This window comes from Aotus nancymaae, unplaced genomic scaffold (genome assembly GCF_030222135.1).
Source record: "Aotus nancymaae isolate 86718 unplaced genomic scaffold, 86718_ANA_hifiasm-v0.15.2.pri h1tg000057l, whole genome shotgun sequence".
NCBI classification, from domain to species: Eukaryota; Metazoa; Chordata; class Mammalia; order Primates; family Aotidae; genus Aotus; species Aotus nancymaae.
In genome coordinates, this window is record NW_026988471.1 from 5,823,196 (window position 1) to 5,837,898 (window position 14,703).

General features: G+C 39.1%; 1 non-coding gene across 1 annotated transcript; it reads right to left on the reverse strand.

The window, feature by feature from the left end:
• Positions 1 to 12,482: 12,482 nt before the first annotated feature.
• On the reverse strand, positions 12,483 to 12,646 carry LOC135269854 (U1 spliceosomal RNA). Its single transcript, XR_010338101.1, has one exon. It is a non-coding gene; the product is annotated as a U1 spliceosomal RNA (small nuclear RNA).
• Positions 12,647 to 14,703: the final 2,057 nt, after the last annotated feature.

The window sequence follows — 14,703 nt, forward strand, 5'->3', positions numbered from 1 at the left end:
GAAATCTTACCCCTAAAGTGATGGTTTTAAGAGGTGGGAGCTTTGGGAGGTTAGGATGGAGCCTTCATGTATGAGATTAATGCCGTTATAAAAGAAGTCCGGCCAGGTGCTGTGGCTCATGCCTGTAATCCCAGCACTTTGAGAGGCTGAGGTGGGAGGATCATGAGGTCACGAGTTCGAGACTAGCCTGGCCAACATGGTGAAAACCCATCTGTATTAAAATACAAAAATTAGTCAGGCATGGTGGTGGACACCTGTAACCCCAGCTACTCAGGAGACTGAGGCAGGTGAATCGCTTGAAACCAGAAGGCGGAGGTTGCAGTGAGCTGAGATCATGCCACTGCACTCCAGCCTAGGCAAGAAGAGCAAAATTCTGTCTCAAAAAAAATAAAGAAAGAAGCCCAAGGGATCTGCCTTGCCACTTCCACCTTGTAAGGACACAGGGAGAGGCACCATCTGTAAAACAGAAAGCAGGCCCGCAAGAGACACTGACTCTGCCTTGACCTTGGACTTCACAGCCTCCGGAAATGTGAGGAATAAATTTCTGTTGCTTATCAAACCGCTCAGTCTGTGTTTTGTTATAGCAGCCCGAATGGACTGAGATAGCATGAAAGCTTCCTCTTCTCATTTGCATATCCTTCTGGACATGTCCTCGTTTAGCAGAAGAAGGACAAGAAAACTCTCTGGAGTCTGTTTCATAAGGGCACTAATTCCATTCATGGGTGCTGGAGCCTCACCTCCAAATTCTATCACATTGAGAGTTGGGAGTTGAACATATGAATTTTGGAGTAACACAAACCTTCAAACCACAGCAGCATCCAAGGTCTTAAAAGAGGAGTCCTCACAGATATCTCTAGCTTGACTTCCTACCTTTCCCTTTCCTTCTTTGTTGATTAAATATATGTAGCAATTGGCAGTTTATTTAATGAGCCAGACATGCTCATGATCTGGGGCCGCTACATATATCTTTCTGCCAACTGGAAACATTTACTCATCTACTTGATAAGTAACGAACTTCCACTCTCCTTCAAGCCTCAGCTCAAGTTTCTTAAGACCTCACAAATTTTTCCAGGCTAAAAGATAATACTAACGCTACTAATAATAACGATACTAATAATATTCTAAAAGTCCCTCTTTAACTACAGTGCTCACATAAACCTCCATTAGAACAACCTCAGTATTGTATCTGATGCTATTGAACTGCTGAGCACCCAAAGAGCCAGGACCCTGTCTTTTTATCCCACAGCTCTGACCGCATGCTTGGCACATAGAAGGTACTTCATGAATGTTCATAGCGAGAAGAAAGATCCCAAAGACTGAAGGATTCATCTTTGGTATATGGGCCACCCACCTGATAAGCACCTCTGTGTGTCTCCCTGGAGCTGCAACTCACCTGTAACCCAGGTGTCTCTTGTCCTGCAATCTTTGGTTGCACACATTAGAGACATCAGTTTGTTTTTTGTTTTTTGTTTTTTTGCTGCATCAACCTAGGCATAGAACTTAGCTTCTTCAATTTTTCTTAAAAAAAAAAATCAACATATTAAATTTAACCAGCAGTGTGGACTTTTTAGAAGACACTATAGGAGTGATAGCAGGAGAGGTGTACATTGAAAATCTTTTCCCAAAAAAAGCCTAAAATTCCCTTTTTCTATTTCTCCAAGCCTCTTCTACTTCTATAGAGTTATGCAATGTCTTGCTTCTCTCAGTTACACAAGTTCCAAGGAATCCTATGGTGTCGTCTTCCCTGGGTGGGACATGATCTGAAGGTAATCAGTTGTCCTGATTTGCACAAGACTTGGGTTTTCCAAGATGTGAAAATTGTGGTGCTAAAACCAGGAAAGTCCAAGGCAAACTGGGATAGCTGGTCACCCAAAACAGTTCGCTGAGAGGCGGATGTTAAAATAGGAATTGATGAGTGAGAATTTTATTAGGCAAAACACCTGTGTAAAAAAAAAAAGAAATAAAATAAATTGGAGTGGGACCTGGAAGCAGTTGGGAAAGTCACAGACCATGATGCAAGTCTGACCTGGAGAGAAAGAAAGAAAAAGGGAGGTCGGATGGGAGCAGCCTGGTCTCTTGAGGATTTCAGGAGAATTCTGCAAGGCTGTGGAAGCCACTTGCCAGTGTCAGACAAAGCAAGGCTTGTGTGTCTCATGAGTCTCCAAGTCAAGAGCCCCGTCTTAGAGCATTTTTCCTGAGCTCAGTCATTACCCGAGAGTAGTCATGGCAAGTATGTCGGTATGAATACAGGGATAGATTAGCTGTTGGGCCATTGATCCGTAAAGCTCCTAGGATTGGAGAATCCCTGGAACTCTCACTCCTGCCACACCCTTCCACACACACAGGAATTTGAATCTGTCCCAAATCTCATTCAGCACCAAGCGCCACCACTCTCCTGCCCTCCCTCTAGTTGAAAGAATCAATCCTTCACAGAATTGGGTTGGTAAACACATTTTGAAATATGGACATGCTCCTTGGGATCCAATCCCCCAAGAATATTAGTGAATGAATATTTACTCTTCTGATTACATCGTTAGTAGGTGTTAATTTGAGATCTCAACCAATTTCTTTTCTTTTTCTTTTTCTTTTTTTTTTTTGGTGAGGGGACAGGGTCTCACTCTGTTGCCCAGGCTAGAGTACAGTGGCACAATCTCATCTCACTGCAGCCTCCACCTCCCTAGTTCAAGCAATTCTCCTGCCTTAACCTCCCGAATAGCTGGAATTAGAGGCACCCACCACCATGCCCAGCTAATTTCTGTATTTTTAATAGAGTCAGGGTTTCACTGTGTTGGTCAGGCTGGTCTTGAACTTCCGACCTCAGGTGATCCACCCTCCTTGACCTTCCAAAGTGCTGTGATTATAGGCGTGAGACACCATGTCTGGCTCCAATTTCTGAAAATAATTATAGTTCTTAGAAATGCTTAACACTAACGAGTACTGAAGGGCACTGAAGGTTTAGTGACTTTAAATTATTTCTTTGCTTTGACTAGGAGATCCACACACCTGAGTGCCTCAGCTTTCTAAGAAAGGGTTGTCTTGAAATCAAAGTCTTGCCAGCTGCAGAGGGCCCACACTCCTTATCCAGACATGATGCAGTGAGGCCCCAAAAACTTTAGCTAACCTTCAGAAAGTCTCTGCAAGGTTTTCTTTCTCTTTAGTCTTTTTCCTTTACTTCTCCTTCTTATTCTCTTTCTCTTTCCCTTCCTTCCTCCCTCCCTTTCTTCCTCCTTTTTTCTTTTTTCCATTCTTCCTTCTTCCCTCTCTGTTTCCCTCCTTCTTTCCTTTCTTTCTTCCTTTCAAAACATCCATTTCATACTGTGGACTTCCACTTTCTTATCCTCATAACAATTAGCAATCCTACCAGGTGGTAATTGTTATTCCCATTTCTAGGGGGAAAAACCAGTTCTCAAAAAGTGAAATGGAGAAAATAGTAATCCAAAGTGTGTTCTCTGAGGGAACAAAGTCTCTCCTTCACAGCTGCAAATTTAACACTGAATATAATGGAAACTTCTGAGTTCAGAGTTCCCTGAGAAATGATTTTGTAAAGAAGAAAGAAAGGATAAAGAGGAAAGAGGCATTGCAGGTTTCATACCACAAATTCTTGCTGTTTCTTCTACAATCTGCCTCCTATTTCCTGACTTATCATTCAATGAAGCAAGACAGTAATTGGAAAACTCATGCATGAGCTGTTTTAGGCCCATCCTCCGAGCTCTCTGTGTTCTGAGGAATAAACTCAAGGCTAAGAGACAATCTCTAGGCATTATAATAACCAGATTTTAATCATAAACCTGCGTTCAAGAGCGCACTGTTCACTGTGAATGGAAAAAACAAAACTGGAGGGAGAGGCTCTTTTTCAATAAACTCCTCAGCAGAGATTGCCTCAGAGTTTTTCCCAGGTTTCAAAATAGCCCCATGGGTGATTTTACAAAAGTATATCTCATGTAATCAAAGATTTAAAAACTTCTTTCTCTCACTAGCAAAAAGGCAAGAGACCATAGCTAGACAATATAAATTAATGAAGTATAAGAAAATCTATTACCACCATGGTAAATATTTATTTATTTTTAAAAATGAATTAAAGCAATTTCCAAGATTTTATTTTGTTTTGTTTTCACCCTGCAATGGTTACTTTTATGTGTCAACTTGGCTGGGTTATGATGCTCAGTTGTTTGGCCAAACACTAGTCCCAATGTTGCTGTGAAAGTATTTCTTTTAGATGTGGTGAACAATTAAATCAGTAGATACTGAGTAGAGCAGATTACCCTCTGTTATGGTCTGAACACGTTCTCCAAAATGCGTCTGTTGTAAACTTAATCCCTAATGCAATGGTGCTGATATTCAAGGACTCATGGGGAATGCTTAGGTCATGAGGACTCTGCCCTCATGAACAAATTAATGATGCTACAAAAAGTGCTTGTGGGAGTGGGTTCAAACTCTTGCTTTTCTGCCATGTGATAGCAGAATCTGTCTCTCTCCTGCCTTTCGACCTTCTGCCTTGTGAGGATGAAACAAGAAAGTCATCATCAGATGTTGGTGATTTGATCTTGGACTTTACAACCTTCAGGACTGTGAGGAATAAATTCATGCTCTTTATGAATTACCAAGTCTGTGGTATTTTGTTAAAGCAACACAAAGCAGACGAGGACAGACAATGATACCATGAGTGGGGTGTTACTATAAAAAATACCTAAAAATGTGAAAGCACCTTTGAAACTACGTAATGAGTAAAGACTGAAGCAGTTTGGTAGTGAAGACTGGAAAAAATCCCAAATTTTTATGAACAAGCAGAAACGTTTATCCTGGGCCTGTCCCACTAAGGTAATTTGAAAGTACATAACTAGCTTGATTTCATAGGCTCATAGCTAAAGAGAAATTTGCCTCAGGATGAATCATGACTGTAGTCTTGCCTATACAATGTTTAGGTGAAACTTTGGATTTAGAATTTAAAGTTGATACTGGAACAAATTAAGACCTTTACAATGATGTCCAATGGAAGGAATGTATTTTGCATGTGAGAAGGACATGAATGTTTGGGGTCAGGGGCAAAATGCTATGGTCTAAATATGTCTTTCAAATTCATGTGTTTGAAGCTTAATCCCTAATGCAATAGTGTTGGGAGCTGGGGCATATGAGAGGTATTTAGCCAGTGAATGGATTAGTGTCACTACTGAAAGGGCTTGTAGGAGTGAGGTTCCTCTCTTCTGCTCTTCTTCCACCTGAGGACACAGAGTTCCATCCTCTCTCGCCCTTTTATATGTGGACACAGTAAGATGGTCCACATTAGATGCTGATACTTTGATCTTGGACTTCACAGTCTCTAGATCTAGAAGTGTGAGAAATAAATTTCTGTTCTTTATTAATTCTAGAGGTGTGAGAAATAAATTTCTGTTCTTTATTAATTACACAGTCTGTGATATTATTTACAGTAATATGAAATAGACTAAGACACCATCCATGCTGTAGGTGGCCTTCATCCCACGTGTTGAAAGGACTTAAGAGTAAAAATGGATTTCCTAGAGAAGAAGAAATTCTGCATCAAGCCTGGATCATTAACTTCTGCCTCAAGTTGCAGGCTTCTGGCCTGCCATACAGGATTTGGACCTACCAGCCCTCAAAATCATGCAAACTAATTCCTTGAAATAAATCTGTGTGTGTGTGTGTGTGTGTGTGTGTGTGTGAGTGTGTGTGTGTTGTGGGGGGCAGAGGAATGCTATAATAATAAAGCTCACAAATATCATTACAAAATGGTATTTTTTTTTTGAGACAGAGTCTTGCACTGTCACCGAGGCTGTAGTGCAGTGGTGCAATCTTGGCTCACTGCAATCTCCACCTCCTGGGTTCAAGCAATTCTCCTGCCTCAGACTCCAGAGTAGCTGGGACTACAGGCATGCACCACCACACCCAGCTAATTTTTTTGTATTTTTAGTAGAGACAGGGTTTCACCACGTTGGCCAGGATGGTCTCGATCTCCTGAGCTCGTGATCCACCCACCTCGGCCTCCCAAAGTGCTGGGATTACAGGTGTGAACCACTGCTCCCGGCCCACAAAATGGTATTTTTAAACCAAATATGCATTTAAGTTCTGTCCCAAATTTACTAAAATAAACATTCAGAGATATTTAGATCTTAAAGCTGGAAAAACCCTGAGAAGTCACTGGATCCAGACTCCTCACTCTAAGCAAGTTAAACTATATAATCATTTTTTCACCTCTGAGACCACACCTTTCCAAGCCCTACAGATCCACAGCTAGTAGTATGGTGCTGAGAGACAAAAGTCTAGAATGGGTAACTGTTGTACTATTGGAAGAGCACAGAATGGCCCCACCTCTCTGTAAATCACAGAATTCACTGGTCTCAGTCAGAAAGATGCTTCCCAGGAAGACCTCTGATCAGCAGTACAGAGTTCAGTCCAACCTTCTGAGTCCTAAGCACAAAACCTAGTGCTACTGATTATCAACAGTAACGAACCTTTTATATCAGATTTGAGTTATCATAGCATTTCCCATGAGGCCAAAGTAAAACATTTTCCTTTTCTAACATATTTTAATAGCAGCAAAGGAGATTCATGTGACAAATTGTCCTGTCCATAGAATAATAAATTTTGCATTTCATTGGCTTTCTTTTCTTCTTATTTGATAAAACTCTTACAGATTATCAAAATTTCAACCTCTGAATGCACAATTACAGCAGTGAATTGTGACATAAATTGACTTATTTCTAGGTAGTTAGCCACCTTAAAAGATTCTACCATGTTGCTTTCAAAGTGCCTCTCCGACAAAGCCATTGGCTGGGGCTGTTGAAGAAGGAGCCCCAGAAGCTGACCTCTAATTCTCCTAATATTGCTGGATGTTTAAAACCCCCAATATTTGTTGAGGTTGTTCAGCATGAGTTATATGCAAATCTTCCACGCCAACTGAGTCCCTGGAACAATCAGGAGTACATGAGAGTTGCTTCGAGAATGACGAAAGTGATTTTCCCTGAAAAAATCCTTGCTTCATGTGGGTGGTATCATTTTTAGCTTTCCATAGAGAACATCGAGAAATCTTGGTAGCCAACTGTTTGAGAGCAGGCTGCATCATCTCCTGACTCCTGTAATTATATTACGAAGTTTCAACATCATTACCATTAAAGAAACATCACACCCTCTCACTGTATCTGCCGGCTTCTTTCCATCAAACATATTAGCATCCAAATGTGACAGCCATGCAGTTGATGCTATAGGCAACTGTTAGCAAAATATTTCTAAAGAGCTGTAGTAGAGTGCTTTCGATGATATTCTAACGGGCAGATGTTTTGATTCACTCTCTTTGATTTGTCTTGCCTCTAAGTCAATTTGTCGATAATTGGAATTTTAATTCAGATTATTCCTTTCATTTATTAGCAACTCTAAGTTCTTTAAAGTTTCTTAAAGTTTCCTAGATATTATTTATATCTTCTTTTCTGAAAAATATTAAATCCAGTGGTTAGTGAGGCATAGAAGTATGCTGAGAAAACAAAAAGCAAATTGATAGTAACAGAGGCAGCAGTCCAGGCGGAATGAGTACCGCACCATCCACAACAAAATCCAAGGAAGGAGAAGCAGCAACGCCAACCAACTGTATCTGGCTTATCTTCTGTACAGCCCTGACATACTGAAAAGCAGGTTGGATGTAATGGAAAGACCACCAGACTTACAATCATGAAGTCCGGCTGGGAGCCTTCTGAAATACACAAAGTTAGTCTTAATATTCTCATGTCTGAAATGTAAATAAAATCATCTTTACACAGTTACCACTGAGGACCAAATAAAACTTGTAAAACATCAAAGCACATTTGAAGCAACCTCCAACATCTGTCACCTGATGTTTCTTTCCTACTTCAGATACCCTTTCTCTGCTTATTCTTTATTCCCAGAACACTACAGTCACAGGCCTTTTTTTCTTTTTTGTGTAAATTTAAGGGATCCAATTTTGCTACATGGATATATTGTGAAGTGGTGAAGTCTGAGCTTTTAGTGTATCAATCACCTGAATAATGTACATTGTACTCATTAAATAATTTCTCATCACCCACTCCTCTAGCCCTCCCACCCTTCCAAGTTTCCAATGTCTATTATTACACACTCTATGTCCATGCACATACCTTGTTTAGCTCCCACTTATAAGTGAGAACATGTGGTATTTAACTTTCTGTTTCTCAGTTGTTTCAGTTAAGATAATGACTGCCAGTTCCATTATCAAAAAAACATGATTTCTTCCTTTTTATGACTGAATAGTATTCCATCATGTATATATGCCAACTTTTCTTTATTCTGTCATCCCTTGGTGGACACTTAGGTTGATTCCACATCTTTCCTACCATGAATATGTGATAAACATACTAGTGTAGGTGTCTTTTGATATAATAATTTATTTTTCTTTGGGTAGCTACTCAGTAGTAAGATTACAGGATTGAATGACAGTTCTATTTTCAGTTATTTGAGAAATCTCTGTACTATTTTCCAGAGACGTTGTACTAACTTACATTCCCATGAACAATGTGTAAGCCTTCCCTTTTCTTCACATCCTCTGCAAAATCTATTGACTATTGACTTTCTAATAATAGTTACTCTGATTGGTATAATGTCTTGTTGTGGTTTTAATTTGTATTTCTCTTATGTTTCGTGATGCTGAGTCACAGAATTTCTGCCACTAACATTTGCCAAAACATGTCTTTTTCCTGATACGAAGAAACAAAAAGGACATAAACTCACCCTCCCTCTCCGTATGAATGTCTTTCTGAAGGTTCTAAATTTTTAAGGCAGTTTCTCTAAGAAAAATACAAAAACATGAGAAGCCTTAAGTGCCCAAGATCTCCACTTTATGCTGTATATACTTTGACAAAATTTGAATAGAAAAAAACAAATCTGACAAAATAGTGTCATCTATTTAAAAACAAAAAACTACAAGAATAAACAAAATGAAGAAGCCTGACTCCTTGAAGTTTTATTTATTTATTTTATTTATTTATTTATTTATTTTATTTATTTATTTATTTTGAGACAGAGTCTCACTCTGTCTCCAGGTGCCAGGCTGGGGTACAGTGGCACGATCTCGGCTCACTGCAACCTCCGCCTCCCAGGTTCAAGCAATTCTCCTGCCTCAGCCTCCGGAGTAGCTGGGACTACAGGCATGTGCCACCACACCCAGCTAATTTTTGTATTTTTTAGTAGAGACAGGGTTTCACCAGGTTGGCCAGGGTGGTCTCGATCACCCGCCTCGGCCTCCCAAAGTGCTGGGATTAGATTATTTATTTATTTATTCATTTTTTGAGTTTGGGTTTTGCTCTTTCTCCCAGGTTGGAGTGCAGTAGTGCAATCATATAGCTCACTGCAACCTTGATCTCCTGGGCTCAAGCAATCTTCCTACCTCAGCCTTCAAAATAGCTGGGACTACAGACTTAGCTATTTATTTTTTATTTATTTTATTATTATTTTTATTTTTAGTAGATATAAGGCCTTGTTATGTTGCTCAGGCTGGTCTTGTACTCTTTAGTTCAAGTGATCCTCCACCTCGGCCTCCCAAAGTGTAGGAGATTGATCAGAATGGAGGGAAAAATTACAGGAAAGATGCAAACCTTCTTGGAAGGCCAGAAGATTTTGCAAAAGTTTGGTAAGGGGTTATGGCTGAAGGCAGCCTAATCTTCTTACCTTGAGCTAATAGCAAAGAGCAGATAACAAGGGAATGTAGGTGAATTTATGTAAATAGCTTGTTTACCTATTTGCCTGGAAACCAATCTTTGATCCTCCACACACAAGACTGCTCTCTACTTGGGAGTTTGCAATGTTAATTACCCAGAAATGGTGTTTGCTTTAGACCTTTGTCATTAAATCTGTTATAAAATAAGTATGAGAGCCTCTTGGGCATTTGGGGGCTGCACAGCCGGACTCCCTCTCTGGGGTCTGTAAGTCTCTGTATGTCATGGGGTCCCCTAGCCACACTCTCACAGGAAAAACACCTGTGTCTGTGTACTTCTGCCATCTGTCACTCAGCCAGAGTCTGTGGGTTAGATTTAGCACCAAAGTGTTCTGATTACTAGTGTGAGTCACCATGCCCAGTTCCTTGAAGTTTATTTTTTGTTTTGTTTTATTTTGTTTTGTTTTTGAGATAGAGTCTTGCCTTTTCACCCAGGCTAGAGTACAGTGGCATGATCTCAGCTCACTGCAACCTCCGCTTCCTGGGTTCCAGTGATTCTCTTGCCTCAGCCTCCTGCATAGCTGTGACTACATGCACCTGCTACCACACCTGGCTGATTTTTGTATTTTTAGTAGAGACAAGGTTTCACCATATAGGCTAGCCTGGTCTTGAACTCCTAATCTTGTGATCTGCCTACCTTGGCCTCCCAAAGTGCTGAGATTACAGGCATGAGCCACTGTACTCAGCCTGCCTCGAAGTTTTAATACACCATGGCCTCATTAGATGGAACAGAAGAACTCAATACTACGAGTCATGATTCTGTTTTTCCTGTTTCCTGTTTTTCCTCCCTTGCTTCCCTATTTATTTTCTTCCTTCCTTTCTTGTAATCTACAACTAGACAATACAACATTAGTTTTCAAACTGTTAAGGCTGACAGGCAGGTTAAAATTTAATATATGTGTAATTTAAATAGCGGTAAAGTAGAAGAGAATCTTCAAGTAAATAGCTCAGCAGCTGGGTCGGCCTATTGTATTGCAAAATAAGCCTTGAATTTAATGTGAGAAGATGTGATGCTCTACTCAGGCTTGCTGCTGTTCCACTGAAGAGAAGTTGACTCAAAGTAGCTTAGGAAAAACAAGTGTCATGGTAAAGATATTGAGATCACACAAGAATTGAACAAGACCTGCAACCCAGCTGGACTGGATAATGGACTGGAAAATGAAGCCAGAGATTTGCTCTAGAAGGAAAGCTGATCTTGAGCATAAATTGGAATCCCTCAAGAGTCAGGTAGGTAATGCGATTGCTTGAAGGGTCAAGGTGTGAGATAATAGAGGAGCATGAGGCTGTGATGCACTGGCAAATGCCAGACTTACCTAAAAGTGTAAAAATTGAATGCTTTAGATAGAGAGCTGGACAAACAGTATGAACCCACCTGTTTGAGACTTTTGCTAAAGGAGTTACTACCCAGTTTTCTCTCCCAGGGCCATTACAATGTCTTCTTTGTGGTTTTTTCCAGTCTTCTCTATTGAACAATCTGCCTCCTCTGTCAACTCATCGTTTCTGACCCTTAATGACCTTTGCTTGCCTAGCATTTATTTGAGATTCCCTCTGTCTTCTACAGGATGGCATTTCTCAGCATATTTTTATCTCCTTTTTCTACTACCACTAATAACCACATTCTTCTCTTAACTAAGAGAAGAATGTATATGTTTCCAAGAGAACATTCTGATTATTATTCTAGGGTTACTGATTACTCTAGTTAATTAGTAGCCCTAGAATAGGGTGCTCACCTCTTGGCCCTTTCAACTATAGGTAAAAAATTCAAGTGAGAATACTTGAGGTTTGTGAAATAGAGAATGTTAACCCAAGAAGCAAACATGAGACAGATTTAGGACCTCTTTGAGTGATGAACAGTTGTATTCTGCCTATAGTGGCAGCGAGGGGGTGGTGCCACTAAAAAATATTACCTCCACTTCTGTGTGCAGTGCATGGCCTATGCAGCAGCATGCAGTGGGCCTGGTAGAGTCCCTGCTAAAATTGCAGAAATAAAAATTCTCCAGGTTTGTTGGCTTGTGTCTGTAATTCCAGTTACTCAGGAGGCTCGGGTGGAACATCACTTGAGCCCAGGAAGTTGAAGCTGCAGTTGGCTATGATCATGCCACTCCACTCCAGCCCTGGCAACAGAGAGAGATTCTACCTTTATCTAATAATAAAAAATAAAATAAATGATAAAATTAAGAATAAAATCATGGGGATGGTAAATATAATGGTCGTGTCCAGTGACCATGATCTAACTGAATTAGAACTTGATTCTGGACTGTTTGGGGAAAATGTTCACAGTTCTGTGTCCTGCTTTCTTCTGCACAAAAATACTTCAAGTGTTGTGTGTTGAGGAGTAGATGTTTGACAATAGTATTCCCAGTCTAACTATCCTAACGACACCATGAAAGGACAGAGTCCCTCTGAACATGGAAATTCCATAGAAATATTACACAGCTATGTGGACTGTACAAAAGGATTCAGGGAATGGAAAAATAGAAGTGCTGCAATATTAATAACTGTGATCCTTAAAATAGGCATTAATATGTAATGGTAAAGGGTTGTCAGCAATAATAAAAACTACATAGGATTTGCCAAAATTGTGCAAAGTACTTCATTCTTCCACAAAGTACAGGTTACTCTCATAGACAATAAAATAAATGAATGATATTATTAACCCAAAAATGAGGATTCAGATGTAACATGACTTTGCCACAATGAATTTTCATTGTAATAACCAAATTATTACAGTGAAAGCAAAAGTTTCCATTCTTTAAAAAAAAAAAAACAAAACGGGGCAGCAGGAACGCAGTCCCCCACTACCACAAATTATGCTGTTGAGTTTCCCACATTTGGGGAAATCGCAGGGGTCAGCACATCTGGAGTGCAGTGGATAAGCCTCGCCCTGGGAAAACCACCTTCGTGATCACGGTATCTCCCCTGCCAGGTAAGTATAAAAGTTCTTATTCTACTAATTATGTGAATATCAATTTGTGTTCAGTGAGGATTATTTTATTTTGTGGTACTCAGAGAATAAATAAACTCTAGTAGTTCCACAGTACAGATGAACACACGTTGTTGAATGCTGCTATGTGCCAAGAATTTTTCTAAGTACTGGACTTGAGATAAATAGACAGTCCTTGGACTCTTGAGCCTAAAGTGCATTTCAGTCTATTTGCAAATAAATTTCTCTTTATCTTGTAAAGCCAATTAATGGACCACCAAATAGTATTGTGGGTGTAAAATATCTCGTGTAAAATACTTTGTTGGATAATCTAGCAATACATAAATTAGTCATAATATGGTTCCAATTACCAAAAAACATATACTCAAATTAACAAAATAGAACAAGTACATGAAAAGTTAAGAAACAACAGAAGTATTACTTCACAAAATTATAATGTAGCAATAGCTTAGATCGGTTAATTAATCACTAGTAAAAATTTGGGGCCACTGACGTAGAACATGTCATTTCCACATGAATTGATCTGTATGGCTCTCTCCTGCAACACTTCTACCTGCAAGATGGCTGCAAAGCATGATTTTTCAAGTTTCCTTATTACTCTTGTTATTCTTTAGATATGTATATAGACAAATACAACTATGTGAGCACTCATTTGTGACATAGGACAAATATATATTTAAAACTCTAATACTGTAAATGGCATTTCACAAGTCATTTTAAGAAGTCTGGAATTATTTATCATCAAGAGAAAACATACTTCTACATTGATAAAGCTTTTCTAAATTACCAATCAGAAAATATAGATCCATGGTAATTTAACATTAGTACTCAAATGAAAGATATAATCAGCACAAGGCTAAATTCTGTGTCAATTTATATTAATCGTTTTTAAACCACATTTTAAAAAGTAAGTTTATTTGTTATATAGAGAGAGAAATTACATACTACATTATGTCCATGATGACTAAATTTATTGAATTTAGCAGATATAATCCACAAATTTTATTTGAAATTTTTAACAAAAAATCTGACATAAAAAATCTAACATAAAAAAGAATCTAATGTAAAGGATCTGTAGTCCAAACATTTTAATCTTTAAACTTAATGACAAATTCATGAAATTGTGGAGATAACATATCTTAAAATTATGTCAACTGGACTTGAGGTTTCTTAATATGGAATGTGGCATTTTGAATATCGGCAAATCACTAGATCTTCCTATCAGACAAACAATACTGAAATGAAAAAAAAGAAAATTATTGTTTACAGCTAGTATTTTTTTAGTACCTACTATGTGCTAAGTATTATTCTAGGCATTAGGAATATAACAGGAAAATGATATCCTTTTCTCAGAGAGCATGGATTTGGATAAAGAAAGATAATTAAATAAGTAGATAAATAGTGTGTAGAGTTTGTTAAGGGTTATTGGCAGTTTTCATGAAACAAAATTAGAGCAAAGACAGAAAGAAATGGATGGAATAAGCCATTGAGGTATAGGGGGAGCCTTTATTAGGCAGTCTCAAGGGAAGCAGCATAGTGGAATCTTTGCAAGCCAGAGCTGGAGGCCTGGATTAAAAGAATGGGGATGGGGTAGCAAAGGGAGAGGGGCAATAGCCATCAGAGCTTGGAGGCATTTGCTCTGAGTGACAAGGGAGTAATTGGTGTGCTTTTGAATATAAAGTGGCCAAAATGTAAGTATTTTCTCTGTGGAACCTCATTGCACAAGAACGGAAGAGAGAAAGCTGGGGTTTATTGAGAGGTTGCCATAATAGCCAAGTCAGAAAATGATGGCTGTTTTGAGGAAGATTTAGTAGTAAAAGGGGTGGGAAGTTCTCATAACCCCGATCTATTTTGAAAATAAGTATATTAACTGGCTTTCTTGGTGATTTTCTCATAGGATACAACAGAGAGAAGTTGAAAAAGTGTAACCTCAAGTTGCAGGTCCTGAGTATCTGGAAGACAGGAGTTGCCATTTGCTGAGATGAGGAAAACTTGGGGATGCAAGACTGGGGGTGGGAGTGGAGAATTCAACCTTCGAACATGTTAA